The sequence below is a fragment of the Pituophis catenifer genome, unplaced genomic scaffold (genome assembly GCF_029215685.1).
Source record: "Pituophis catenifer annectens isolate HBS135680 unplaced genomic scaffold, rPitCat1.0.hap2 SCAF_5, whole genome shotgun sequence".
In the NCBI taxonomy this organism is placed as follows: Eukaryota; Metazoa; Chordata; class Lepidosauria; order Squamata; family Colubridae; genus Pituophis; species Pituophis catenifer.
In genome coordinates, this window is record NW_027256885.1 from 104,501,525 (window position 1) to 104,516,909 (window position 15,385).

General features: G+C 39.2%; 1 pseudogene; it reads left to right on the top strand.

The window, feature by feature from the left end:
* LOC139317759 (uncharacterized) overlaps positions 1 to 15,385 on the top strand; it is a 63,906-nt pseudogene that overhangs the window by 36,580 nt on the left and 11,941 nt on the right.

Genomic DNA, 15,385 nt, shown 5'->3' on the forward strand with positions numbered 1-15,385 from the left:
CAAGACAGGGGTGTCCTCTGTCCCCACTATTATTTATTTTGACTTTGGAGGTATTACTGAATAAGATACGTGATTCACAAAAATTGAAGGGTATTGTAATTAGACAACAAGATTACAGATTAAGAGCCTTTGCAGATGATTTGGTTTTTACCTTATCTCAACCTATAGAGTCGGCTCCATACATATTGGATATAATTAATCAATATGGGAAAGTATCAGGATTTAAAGTTAATTCACATAAGACAAAGATGATAGTTAAAAATATGACTACATTTGAAAGAGACAAATTAGCAAGATTAACAGATTTTGAAATAGTTAAAAAGGTTAAATATCTAGGGGTATATATAGCAGCTTCAAATACAAAATTATACAAAAACAATTACGAGGTACTTTGGCAGAAGGTACAGAAGGATATGGAAAATTGGAAAAAATTACAGTTGTCTTTATTGGGAAGAATTGCAGCAATTAAAATGAATGTTTTACCTAGATTTTTATTTCTGTTCCAAATGATACCTGTGCTTAAGAAAGATGAAAATCTGAGAGAATGGCAGAAAGGTGTTAATACTTTTATTTGGGCTGGGAAAAAACCCAGAATAAAAATGAAAATTATACAAGATACACGTGAAAGAGGGGGTCTCAAAATGCCTAATTTAAGATTATATTATGAAGCAGCGGTTTTATCACAAATCAGTGATTGGTTTAATTTAACTGAGGGGAGAATTTTGAATTTAGAAGGTTATGATTTGTTATATGGATGGCATGCCTATTTGCTATATGACAAAAAAGTGGATAAAGTATTTAAGGTTCATATATTAAGAAATGCTTTGTTAAGGGTTTGGAAAAAATATCAATATAAGTTAAATTATAAGATACCTTTATGGGCAAATCCTAGACATGCAATAGAAAATATAAGTATAGAACAAAAACAGGAGGTGATTACTTATAAAGAGCTTCTTATTATGGAAAGGGGGGTAATGTATTTGAAATCTTTAGATATACTGAGAGAAGAAGGTATAATTTATACATGGTTTCAGTATGGTCAACTTCAAGCTAGATGGAAGGAAGATCAAAAAATTGGCTTTGTGCAAAATGAGGAGAATTTGGTAAATCAAATTAGAGATCAAAAACAAATGCATATTAAAAGGTTGTATAATGCTTTATTGGAAATAGATTCTGAGACGGAATTGGTTAAAGACTGTATGATTAAATGGGCACAAAATTTTCAAGAGCCAGTAATGATGGAAACTTGGGAAAAGATTTGGATTAGAAATGTGAAATTTACACAAGCACAAAATTTAAGAGAAAATTTTTATAAAATGTTTTATAGATGGCATTTAGATCCTAAAAAATTATCATGTATGTATTCTAATGTGCAAGCTAAATGTTGGAGATGTGACTGTGATGATGCAACTTATTATCATATATGGTGGACTTGTAGAAAAATCAAAGCATTTTGGATAAAGATTTGGTGGGTGATGCAGAATATTCTTAAAAAGAGACTGAAATTTACTCCACAGTTGTTCTTACTGGGTATAACTACGGACTGTATAGTTGCAGAGACTAAATTGATTTTGAACTTGATAACAGCAGCAAGATTGTTGGTAGCACAATACTGGAAGAAGGACTTTTTGCCTACTATTGATGACTGGATATTGAAAGTAACTAATTTAGCTGAAATGGCTAAAATTTCAGCATATCTGAAGGATCACACACAAGAAAGGTACATACAGGACTGGAGAAGATGGATTGATTATATACAAAATAAGTATCAGACCAAAAAATATCAAATAGTTTATGAATGATTTTTTTAATTTGTATAAGCGTTATATAAGTGACATTAGAAGTATTATGTTTAAGAAATAGGATTTTATATATGGGGGGTTAAGAATTTTTTTTTATAGGGATGTTAGTTTAATGATTGGTTATGCAATTTAGATTATTGTTAAAGATCAATAGAAATACCTTGTGTTCTGCTCTGGGAAGTCGGGGGGGAGGGGGGGTTGGGGGGGGTTGTGGGGTGTTGTGGGGAAAATATGTTTGTTTTTAAAAACTTTTTCAATAAAAAAAAAAAAAGACATGTAATTAGGAACTCACTCTTAACAATTTGGAACAAAATTAAGAAACATCACTATATAGGAGTACCGTCCTGGATCTCCCCAGAAGAAATATTAACACACCCAAATTTAGTAGACTGGTCCAAAATTATTAGATATAGGGATATTGTTAATGAAGGGGGAACTCTAAAAGCAAAACACGAATTGGAACAGGACTTAGGTAGGGAAATACAATGGTGGTCATACCTACAAATAAGATAAAAATATATTGATCTTATATAGCTATAAATATAGCTCTCTACATGGGGCTCCCCTTGAAGAGCACCCGGAGGCTCCAACTGGTCCAGAATGCGGCCACACAGGTGATTATGGGAGCAACATGGCGCTCCCATGTAACACCTCTCATGCGCGAGCTGCACTGGCTTCCGGTGGTCTTCCGGGTGCGATTCAAGGTGTTGGTTACCATCTTTAGAGCACTCCATGGCTTAGGACCTAGGTACTTACGAGATCGCCTTCTGCTACCGATAGCCTCCCACTGGCCAGTACGCTCCCACAAAGAGGGACTCCTCAGGGTGCCGTCGGTCAAACAATGTAGACTGGTGACCCCCAGGGGGAGAGCCTTCTCTGTGGGGGCACCCGCCCTCTGGAATGAATTGCCCCTGGAGATACGGATGATCCCTGACCTATGCACCTTTCGTTGTGCCCTCAAGACGTTATTGTTCCAACAAGCTGGGCTGGCCTAAATATTAATTTTAATGGGTTGTTTTAGTTTTTTAATGATATCAGGGCCAAATTATTTAATATGTTTTAAAAATTGCTTTTAATTTTATATATGCGTTTGTTTTATTTCTTGGCTGTGCACTGCCCTGAGTTCTTCGGGAGAAGGGCGGTATAAAAATTAGATTAAATAAATAAATAAAATAAATATTGAGGAGAGGAAAACGGATCAAATTAGAGTAGAACTAAACGACCTTGATAAAATTCTGTTAAAGAATGAACAAAAACTAATTAGTAAAATATACAAATTTCTATTACGGTATAAACTGGAAGAGGAAACCGTGAAAGAAACGATGATCAAATGGGCCCAAAATTTTAATTTTTTTTTTATTATTTATTTATTTATTTATTTTAATTTGATTTATATGCCGCCCTTCTCCGGAGACTCAGGGCGGCTTACAGTGCGTTAAGCAATAGCCTTCATACTTTTGTATATTTATACAAAGTCAGCTTATTGCCCCCACAAACTGGGTCCTCATTTAACCTACCTTAGAAAGGATGGAAGGCTGAGTCAACCTTGAGCCTTGGAGAGATTCGAACCAGCAGTAAATTGCAGGCAGCTGTGTTAATAACAGGGTGCTTTAAACCACTGTAGTACCAAGGCTCTTATTATTATCCGATTGAGTTGGAGAAGTGGGAAAAGATGTGGAAAACAAATATGAAATTAACAATCTCAACTGCATACAAGGAAAACCAGATGAAAATGTTTCACAGATGGCATCTTCCACCAGCTAGAATAGCAAAAATGTTCCCCAGCAATTCTCCGAAATGCTGGAAGTGTAAGATTAGTTATGGAACATTCTATCACCAATGGTGGACATGCCCGGTGGTGAAAATTTTTTGGAAGAAAATTAAAAATTGGATCGAAGAAATAATCCAGAATTCAATAGAGGGAAAACCTGAACAGTTTCTATTAGGGATATCAATAGAAAATTATACTAAAGAAACACAGTATCTCATACTACATATATTGACAGCAGCATGTATTATATATGTGCAATACTGGAAGAAAGAAGAATTACCACCAGATAAGGATATAATTAAAAAGATTTTGGAATGCGCAGAACTGGATAAACTAACTAAAGAAATTCAGGGGAAAGAGGAAACCAAATACTATAAAGTGTGGAATAATTGGTATGAATGACTGAAAAATAAGGAAATAAATTAAAGGAATGAAGAAGGGAAAGAGAAAAATGTGATAGATCAATTAACATGTTAGTAGAAATGAAATATAATAGAGAAAAAGGCTGAATAAGTTAACATTATAATATCTGTAAATGTTTATATATAGTAAGAAATGGATCACTGTTAAGTAGCTGAAAAAGAAACTAAGATTCTTGTATATGTTGTATGTCTATGTATGTCTTTTTAACTATGTTTAAAATAAAAAACTTTTTTTTTTAAAAAAAATAAAAAATAAAAGTTTACAAAAAATTTCAATAGAAGGAAAAAAAAATAGAGAGGCTTCAATTACCAAAAAAGAAAACCAAACCAAAGTCAAACATTCATTTTAAAAAGGCGAGCTCAACCAAATGTTAATGGCTTCTTTTTCAATCCAGTCTTGGTCAGCAAAACAAAAGGCTAATTTAAAAGTCTTCCAAATTAGGTAATAGGGTATTAAAATCAATTCCAATTTAAGGTCGCCGCTTATTTCATCTCCATCTTAAGTTCAAAGTCTCTAGTTCCTCAGGATGTTCTTTTTATCAATTAAAAAATAAGATTCTCTCACCGCTCTAGTTTGCTGTCTTTCTCCTTTCTTCTCCCAAAGCTGTCCCAGCCTTGGCAGCCGATGGCTGCGACCCCCGCCGCCGGAAAAAGGGCTTTCCTGGATCGACCAGGGACTTTGCGATGTCCCTGGGATCGACAGGAGATGCCCTCCACTACCACAGTCAAAACTAGACTGTGGGGTCCAAGAAGGACTGTCCTGCAACGGGGCTATCGGCGGAGATTTCGGAGCCCCGAAATCTTCCGTCCATTTCGCTGCGACTCCCAACTTCCGGTCCCCGTTTGGTCAAACTCTTGATATCCTCCAACCTGTCTGGAGACAGGAACACCTGGCACTGAATGGTGTCTATAACCGCCCCTAGATGAATGAGGCGATTTGTCGGGAGAAAATGGCTCTTCTCTATATTTATAGAGAAACCGTGAGCCTGCAGAAATTGGACTGTGGTATTCAGATCCGACTCCGCCCGAGCTAGAGATGTTGACTGCACCAAAATGTTGTCCAGGTAAGCCTCGAGACGAATTGGCTTGGACCTGAGTACCTCCCCCAATGCCGCCAGGATCTTTGTGAAGACCCTGGGAGCAGAGGCTAGGCCGAATGGAAGCGCTCGGTATTGGAGATGTCTGCTGTCGTAATAAAACCTCAGGTATTGTCTGTACTCCTAATGAATCGGAATGTGCAGATATGCATCTGTGAGGTCGATGGAGGTCAAGAAATCCCCCCTCTGAACATTTGCCAAAATTGACCAGAGGGAGTGCATCTTGAACCTCCGATACCTCAAGAACTTGTTCAGGCCCTTCAGGTTTAGAATTGGTCAAAGTCCCCCCGAGGGTTTTTGTATGACAAACAGCATTGAGTAATAACCCTTCCCCTGTTCTGATAAGGGGATGGGCTCCACTGCTGCTATGTCTATCAGATGCTGAATGGCTGTTTCTATACACCTTCTCTTTGTTACATCTCTTGACTTTGGGCAACAGACAAAAACCCTTGGGGGAACCGCAAGAAACTCTAGAGCTAGACCTGAAGTGATGGTCTCCCTTACCCATCCATCTGTGGTGGATTTCTCCCACTGGTCTGCAAAAAGGCCTAGCCGGCCACCAATGGGAGCTTTGAGCCTCCAGTCAACGGGACCTGCGAAAGGAATGTGAATTCCCTCCATGAAAGGAATGCTTGGGCTGGCCTGCTCTGTTCCTATCTGATTGCCCCATCCCCGACTGATGGAACTGCCCCACTTGACTGCCCTGGCCTTGGTAAAACCGTCTCTGACCTTTATAGAAACCTGCTCCCCCATAGGGATGAAAATAAGACCTCCGATCCTGTGAAGTAGATCGGGTGTCCGCCTTTCGTGATAAAGCTGGAAGAACCTTCTTCCTGTCCTTTGGTTCAGATAAAAGGGGATCTAAAGCTGACCCAAATAACTTGGACCCTTTAAAGGGAACAGAGGCCAAGCGCCATCTACGCTTGGAATCTGCCTGCCAATTCTTTAACCATAAGAGCCTCCTAGCCGTCACTGTAGAAGCGATGGCTCACGCTCCAAATTTTGCTGAATGTAGTGTGGCATCAGCTGTATACTCCGCTGCCGCCACTATCTTATTGAAATCCTGATGAGCTCTGAGATCTGAAACTGGTACCCTGTCCTGCATCTGTTTAAGCCACAACAGTGATGCCCTGGTGAAGAAGGACGCTGCCGTGGCTACTTTGATCCCCCAGGCTGCTGCCTGGTGAGCCCTCTTAAGAGCCTGCTCTAACTTACGGTCATCCAGTTTTAGCACCTCCTCTGGTTCGGCTAAGGTAGCTGAGGAAGAGGACAATGCTAGCACCGGTTCATCCACATTCAGGATATTCAGGAGCTCCGTGAGAACAGGTGTGGTGTTATAAAATCTCCTTTCATAAGAAGAGGAGCTGGTATGAGTTCCTGGCGAATCCCACTGTTTCTTAATCATGTCTAGAAACATCTGGGGAGCTGGTATAATATCAGTTTCTGCAACTGGTTCTGAAAACAGTAAATCTGCTGGATCCTGTTCTGATCCAACTCCCGTCTCTTCCGAAGTACCCTGCTTCATGGTGACCTTAGCCTTCATGAGCAAAGCCTTAAAAAGATGTGGTCCAAACAACCCCTTGAATACAGGCTGTTCCGGTAACAGACCTTCCTCAGATAATTCCTGATCCCACTGCTCAGAAGCACCTGCTAATGAGCCCTCTGACTCTGAAGAGGAAACTGAGACCTCAGATTCCAATTCTGGCTGTGACCTAGCTGGTCTCTGTTCAGCAGAACTCTGTGGCTTAACCACCTCCACATTCTTCCGCTGTGATCTTTTGGACTTAGCCTGACCAGCTGCAAAGCCCCTCTGCACTGCCTCAGCAATCCATTGCTGCACAATCGCAGGCATCTCAACTTCCTGTCCAGTGGCCTGACCCTCTGGTTGAGGTGCCACCACAGGTGAAGGAGATAGACTCTGCTCCTGTTCCTCTACCTGCTCTCTTTCCAAAGGTGGAGGAGATAATTCTCTAGACACTAGCAAACTGGTAGAAGGCCCTGGTTCTGCTAAATCAGAATCTTGAGCAGGCTGTGGACTATCTAAATGTCTACACTTTGCTGTTGCCTTTTGACTCTTTGCCACTTGCTGTTCTAAGGCATCATGTAATCTCTTCTCTGCCCTTTCCTGTGCTCTTGATGGGCGCGTGAGAGCCATAGCCTTGGCCTTGATCTTTGCTGCTGCAGTCTGACTGCCAGACTTAGACCCATGGCCACTATTAGTGCTGCAGGTAGATTTTCTGTGAGACTCTCCACTGCTCTCCATGCTGTGTCCAGAAAAACACCTTAAATCTCTGTTCCACCAGTATTACAAGGAATAATCCTCAACTGAAGAATATTTATTTATTTATTTATTAGTCACATTTTTATGCCGCCCAACTCCCGAGGGACTCAGGAATAGACGAAACAGCCTCACTTGATCTGAAGAAAAACGATCCTTTGAGGCAAAATATGTAGATCAGAAGTGGAGCTGAAGTAAGGAATCAGTCTAATTCTCCAGTTCAAAAGAGGGAGAAAAAGACCTGTGCAGGCTACACACCACTGCACTATGGCCCTCCACTCCCTGGTCAGCCAACTGTGACCAGGCCTCCTCTTCACCTCAGGGGAATAGGACCCAGGTCCGGGCTCCTTTGTGCGTCCCTGAGGGCTTAAGCTGCACTGGAGGGCCGAGAACCTGAACCCTATGGCAGCTGTTGCTCCGTGCCTTTAAAATTAGGGGAAAACAAAATGGCCGCCCATCCGGTGGCCTCCTCAGCACTATTTTTTTAAAAAATTTGATTTATATGCCGCCCTTCTCCGGAGACTCAGGGTGGCTTACAATGCGTTATGCCAAAATGCCCAAAGTCCTCCAAACGGTGCTTCCACCCCCCTCCTTACTACTTACAGCCTCGGAGGGTAGGTGGTCAGGGCACAAGGCAGGAATGGCTGAATCCCGATGTCCACTGCCTGATCAGAGCCCACACGTGGCTCGGTGCTTCACAAAATGGCGGCCGTTTCTTCTAGCTGCCAAATAGCTGAGATCCCCTCGCCTAGCGCTCTGCCAGCAAAGGCGACAAAAATAAATTTAAAGCTGGGCACGGATGCAGGCAGGGGTCCTCAGCTGAGGAACCCCCCCTCCCACGACGATCTTTCTTCGACTCTTCAAAACCTTTTAAAAATGCAAGGAACCCCCACAAGGGGAAAGAAAACAAAACCAAACAAAAAACAAAAAAAAATTAAACCAGAACTATCTGACTAAATTTAACAAGAGAGAACTCTAAATCCATCCAACCGAGCTCAGGACTGAGATGAATCTGGGAGCGTGTGCAAAGGAGGGCGTCTCTTTAAGATTGAACTCAGTCCATAGAGCCAGAAGACAGAGTGATACCCATTCCCTTGAGTCTCGAGTTCCTAGCTGGAAAATAAGACAGATTAATTTTACTACTGAGGTTCTGAAAGAGAGTGGAACACAAACTCCAAGAGAGCTGAAATCACTTCTACCAACAGAAGTATTGGAACAGGTCACAGAATTTATAAAGAAGGCACAACTAACACAACACAACAAGAGCAAAGAATGAGAAAAAGGCAATTTTTCTACCCTACAGCTTAGACAGGAAAAAACACACAAAACAGAAAACCAACCCAGATGAGTGACATGTCTCAGAAAACTGACCGATGGGTGAGAAATCTGTCTGACAGAGAGCTTACCCAAACAGAAAATAATGTTTTGGCCAAAGGACTGAATTTTCCAGTAATACCAGAACAGCTACCAATTGTAGATCTCCTCACAACCACAGAGTCAGCCATCAGGATCAATAAACTGGCAGAAGCAGAAGCAGAACAAATAAGGATGGAGGTATCTGCAGCCCTTGCCAGTGCCAAAACACCCCCTTCCAACCTTACAATTCAAGAAAGGAGAGCAGTGACATCCCTAGGAAGAGACCCAAACATCACCATCCTGCCAGCTGATAAAGGAAGATGCAGCCATCCTGAACACAGATGACTACAAGGCCAAGGGCAACAGTCTTCTGCTACATATGAGACTCTGAAGAGAGACCCCACCAGCAGTTACAAGAAAAATATCATTGATTTCTTGCAACACCTACTGAAGGACAATGCCATTGACAAGCCACAATATGACTGTCTTTACCCCAGGGAAGCCACCCCATGCATATATGGACTCCCCAAAATCCACTCGGGAACTCCACTCAGACCAATTGTCAGCAGCATCAACTCTGTCACCTACAACATTGCAAAACATCTAACAACCTTATTGACTCCTCTAGTTGGCAACACCACCCATCACATCAACAATTCACAGGACTTCACCAGCAAGGTTTGGAAACTAAAACTGGACCCGGATGAGACCATGGTTTCCGATGATGTGACTTCCCTGTTCACCTGCATTCCAACTGCCGAAGCTGTCACGGTAGTGAAGAAATGACTGCTACAAGACAGCACCTTAGGTGACAGAACCAACCTCAGCCCAGACCACATATGTGCCATGCTAGACCTCTGCCTGACCACTACCTATTTTAAATATAATGAAGGTTTCTACAGACAAAAACACGGCTGCACCATGGGTTCACCTGTGTCCCCCATTGTGGCCAATCTCTACTTGGAAGAGGTAGAAACCAAAGCCCTAGACTCCATCACAGGAATTGCACCCACTCACTGGTATAGGTATGTGGACGATACTTGGGTCACGATCAAAACACAGGAATTGGAAGCATTCACCAAACATATTAACTCTGTGGACAGATACATCAAATTCACACGGGAAGATGTTAAGGAAAATAGCCTTCCTGGACTGTGCAGTACACAAAATTGAAGACAGAAGCCTTAACATTGAACTTTACAGAAAACCCACACACAGAGATCGATATTTACATTTTGATTTCCACTACCCACTGGAGCACAAAATGGGAGTCATCAGAACCCTACACCACCGAGCTGAAGGCCTGCCTACCAGCAAAGATGGGAAAGAAAGAGAACTAAAACACATCAAGGAAGCCCTCAGAATGTGTGGCTATCCCAAGTGGGCCTTCATCAAATCTTAAAAAAAAGACCTTACAGGAGCTCCTCCATAACAGACAATGAAGAGAACAATAAATTAAGCAACATTATCATTCCATACATTGCAGGAATATCAGAAAAGCTCAGGAGGATCTTCAGGCAACACAACATGTATGCACACTTCAAACCCAAGAATACACTAAGGCAGACGCTTGTCCACCCCAAGGATAAAACACCCAGACACAAACTGAGCAACGCGGTATATGCAGTACAATGCAGTGAGCCATGTGTTGATCTGTACACTGGGGAAACAAAACAACCACTTCATAAATGCATGGCACAACATAGGAGAACAAACCCATCAGGACTAGATTGAGCAGTTCATCGGCATTTAAAAGACAAAGGCCACTCTTTTGAAGACAGCAAAGTCCACATTTTGGACAGAGAGGACTGCTGGTTTGAAAGAGGGGTCAAAGAGGCCATCTATGTCAAAATTGAACAATCCTCTCTCAACAGAGGGGGAGGGATACGACATCATCATCTATCTCCAGTCTATAACATAGTCCTTTCAACAGTTCCAAGAAGGATCCACACCATTGATGACACAGATGACACAGATAAACCTCCAGGTGGCATTAACGACTTGCTAAAAGTATGCAAATGACCAGCTGTCTGCAAGGAGTATAAATCCTTCCATTCCCCACCATCCAGTCAGAGCTGAAGAAGCTTCTTGGATGAGAAGTGAAATGTCTTCAAAGAAAAAACAGAAAGTCCAGTTGCCTCTTGAAAAAGCACCTTTGGGATGACTGTAGTTTAGCGCAATATTGAACACAACATTCCCATTCTTGTATTCTAAACTATATGAATGTCTACTTGTTTTTCCCATTCCTTGTAATGAAAAAAAACCTAATCATAACCTGGAGTGTGAGACTTACAATTAAAAGATTTACGCCTGAAACATCAGATTCATAAAGACAGGCTTCTCCCAGATATATAAACAGTAGCAAAACTAATACTAGATAAAACAGCCAAGATTACAAGTGTTCCAAAATCTGAATAACATTAGTTTTTTTAAAATATGAAATTGCTTGTTGCAATATTTTCAGGATCAGACTCAATAAATTATATAAGAGTTAAGAGTTCAAATATATTTTCTTTTATTTACATAAGGCATTCTATATTCACTGAATATTCACAGATAGAAGCAAAGAAGAGAGTGTGTGCAGCTCCTTATATATACAATGGGTGGAGCTAGATATGGGAGTGGTGAAATATGAATACATTAAGAAGTGAAGAATAAATTAACCCCTGATATCCCGTTCATATACTATTTACATATTAGAGAATAAGGCATTTACATGTGACAAATCCCCCTCTAAATGCCGATTCGATATGCTACATTTATTACATTCAGATTCAGAACAATATAATACATATAACTTGGAAGTCAAGTATTTATGTTGTTTAGATGGCAAAGGCTTTGTCAATATGTCAGCTAATTGTTCTGATGTCTCACAATGCACTGCTTTAATAAATCCATCTTGAGATAATTGTCTCACATGTTTAAATTTTATGTCTATATGTCTAGATCTCTGTCCAATGGCGTCAGATCTAGATATTTCAATGGCTGCTTTATTGTCTTCATGCATGACAAAAGGTAGGGCAGGTTTTTTCCAAACATCAGAAATTAGATCATTAAACCATACAAGGTTATTTGCTGCTTTAGATAAACAAACATTCCGCTTCTGTCGTTGAAGTGGCCACTAAATCTTGTTTGCCAGTGTACCAGTAAACTGGACAACCGTTTAGGAGAAATAAGTAACCAGATGTACTTTTTCTGCATGAAGTGTCTCCAGCCCAATCTGCATCTGCGTAACATGTGAGTTTCGGTTCCTTGACATTATTAGGTTCTAACATTAAGCAAAAATCTAAAGTATTTTTTAAATATCTTAATATTCTTTTAACAGCTTCCCAATGATACATTGTTGGTTTGCTGACATGTCTGGACAATAAATTGAGGGGTAAAGCGATATCAGGTCTTGTCCAATTAGAAATGTAAAGAAGTGAACCTATGATTGATCTATAGAACGTGTTATCTTTGAATTCAGGGGATGATTCATCAGCATTTCTTAGGAAATCAGTTTGCATTGGAGTGTCACAGGGTTTTGCATCATTTAGATTACATTTGTTCAAAAGTTCTATGATCTTATCTTTCTGAGAAAGCTTGAATCCCCTTCTAGTTTTACTAATTTGAACACCAAGATACTTATTTACTTTACCTAAAGATTTCAATGAGAAATGTTCATTTAACTTTGTTACAAATGTTTCTCTTCTTTCTTTATGTTTACCTATATATAAAATGTCGTCCACATAGATCAATACAAATTCTATGTAATCATTACCCTTTTTAACAAAGAAACAATTATCAGCAGTAGTAGCATTGAATTCCATAGTTTTAAGTACTTTCACTAAACAATCATACCATCGTTTACCAGATTGTTTTAACCCATATAGACTTTTGTTTAATAACCAAATCTCATTCTTATTTGTGTATTGACTGTGAGGTGCTCTTACATATATTTCCTTATCTAATTTTGCGTGTAAATACGCAGTCTGTATGTCATACTGGAATACATCGAGATTGAGTGCTGATGCTACAACTAGAGCCGTTTTGACACTTTCAGTTCTTACTGTGGGGGAGTATGTGTCAGTATAGTCCTCTGGATATTTCTGTGCATAACCTTGTGCAACTAATCTAGCCTTGTATAGAGTATTGCCTCCCTCTAAATTTTTAATTTTATATATCCACCTAGTGCCAATAATTGTTTTGTCCTTTGGTGCAATTGCAGGTGTAAATACATTTAACCCTTGTAAACTTTCCATCTCTTTTGCCATTGCTAATTCCCACTTTTCTTTTTCTTTAGGAGGAAGTTTTAACACTTCCTCATATGTGCTAGGTGTCGTAGTTTCTCCATCCATATGCATTATATAATCTTTGTATTTGTTTGGCATTTGGTTTCTAGTGTTTCTAATTGTTTTCTCAGGTTTACTATTATTGTCATGCAAATATCTTGCTTCCTTTTTTGTTAATGTATCTGTCTTTATTTTGTGTTGACTGTTTGTCCATGTTTTAGTTTTGTTTCTATATTTGTTGTCATTTTGCTTTTCTACAGTTTTTTTCTCTTGGGATTTTGTATCTGTGTTGTTGCTTGGGAATATTTCATTAAGATGTATTTTAGACCAGTTGGCCTGTTCATGAAACACAGCTGTTCTGGAAACTATAAATTTGTTATTATTATCAATGAATCTGTATCCTTTTGTACCTGTCTCATATCCCATAAATCTAAGTCTTCTAGACACATTTTCTCCCTTTCTTCTTAATTGTTTAGGTATGTGTACGTCTGCGGTGACTCCAAATATGTGCATGTGTGCTAATTTTGGTTTCCTATTATACATCACTTCATATGGTGTCTTATTTACAATGCTGGACCAAGTTCTATTTTGTGTGTAATTGGAATATTGTAGGGCTTCTGACCAGAATTGTTTGCTTAAGCCAGCATCTTCCAATGTGCATCTAATCATGGTTTGTAATGTTGAGTTCTTCCTCTCTACAATTCCGTTCTGGAACGCGGAAAATGGGCTAGATGTGTAATGTAACATTCCTTTGTCCTTCAGCCATTGGGAGAATTCCTTAGACATGAATTCACATCCCCTATCTGTCATTATTTGTTTTATTTTGATATTGTGTTGTGTTTCTACGCGTTTGTAAAACTCTTTAAATTTCTGAAAGGTTTCATCTTTGTGTTTTAATGTGTAAACAAATCCATAGCGACTATAGTCATCCACAATAGTTAAGAAGTAACGTTTTTTATAAATGATTGATGGAGTTAGTGGACCAACCAGGTCCATGTGTACTAAATCAAAAATTTTGTTAGTTGACCTTGTTGATTTTCTAGGCCTGGGACTAGTTTTTAGTTTTGTAGATTTACATACTGAGCATTCCAAATAGTTTTCACAATTTTTTATTTTAACACCTTCTGCGTGTTCAGTCATTTTCTGTACTACAGGAAAACTGGCATGTCCTAACTTCCTATGTAAGACATGAGCACACTCATCATGAATTGGCTTACCTATTTTTGGTTTTTTCTCATTATGTGCATCCTTGTTATCATGAGCTATTTTACATTCATCATTGTCACTGTTGCTAATGTTTCCATTATCTGGTTCAATACAATCTTCCATATTTGAATCAATGTTGTGTAACCATTTCTCCTTAGTTATTAAATAAGGTAGGCCTCCTTTAATCATTACTGTACCTATATCTGTTTTATTTTTCTCCAAAGTTGCTTTTCCTTTTGAAAACACAATATTAATATCAGAATCTCTGCTTAGTTTTATGGCACTTAATATGTTATGAGGTATCTCAGGTATCAGTAATACCCCCTCTATTTTTCCTAGACCAGGTAAGGTTACATTCCCTCTACCTAATACTTGGACCTTTTCTTGGTTAGCTACCTTTATTACAAATTTATCTTCTATAAATGAAGATAATATATTTTTATTATTAGTGGTATGATTGGTTGCTCCAGAATCAATAAGCCAATTATTATCCTCAGTTTGCTGTATGTTAGTGTTGTCTTGCTTGTTTAGTCCATTTAGTGAACCAGATTTTCTGTCCTTTGAATTATCTCTGCCCCCTCTATACTCTTTGTAATTTGGTGGGCTTCTATATCTATGTCTATCAATGGAAGACTGTCTATAGGTGTATTTGTTTCTGTGTTCTGACCTATGTCTTTCTTTTGTAATTTTGGGACAATCTCTTCTATCGTGTTCCCTGGATCCACAATTGTGGCATCTGAATGTTTCATTATATCTTTCTTGGAAAGCTACTTTTCTATATGGTTTGTGTTCTATGTGATTGTTAGAGCGACTCTTCCTTGAATTGTCTTCAGCTATTAACTTATTGGATAGACTTTCTATGGATAAGTATCCTAGATTGATTGTGTCTAAATGTGACATATAATTGTTCCATGATGGGTCAAGTGAGTTGATGATAACACTTTTCATTGTTTGGTCTGAAATCACCTCCCCCCTTAAATGCAGTTCAGCTCTTATTTTGTTTAAAGATATTAAATGTTCACTTATGGAAACCCCTGGTTTTATCCTAGAAGAAAAGAAATCTTTAGACATTCTTGTGGTGGTAGCTACACTATCACTGTGAAACAAATTGAACATGCATTGAATAATTTCTGAGACAGTCAGATTTTGCTTAATGCTGTGATACATGGCAGGAGATACACT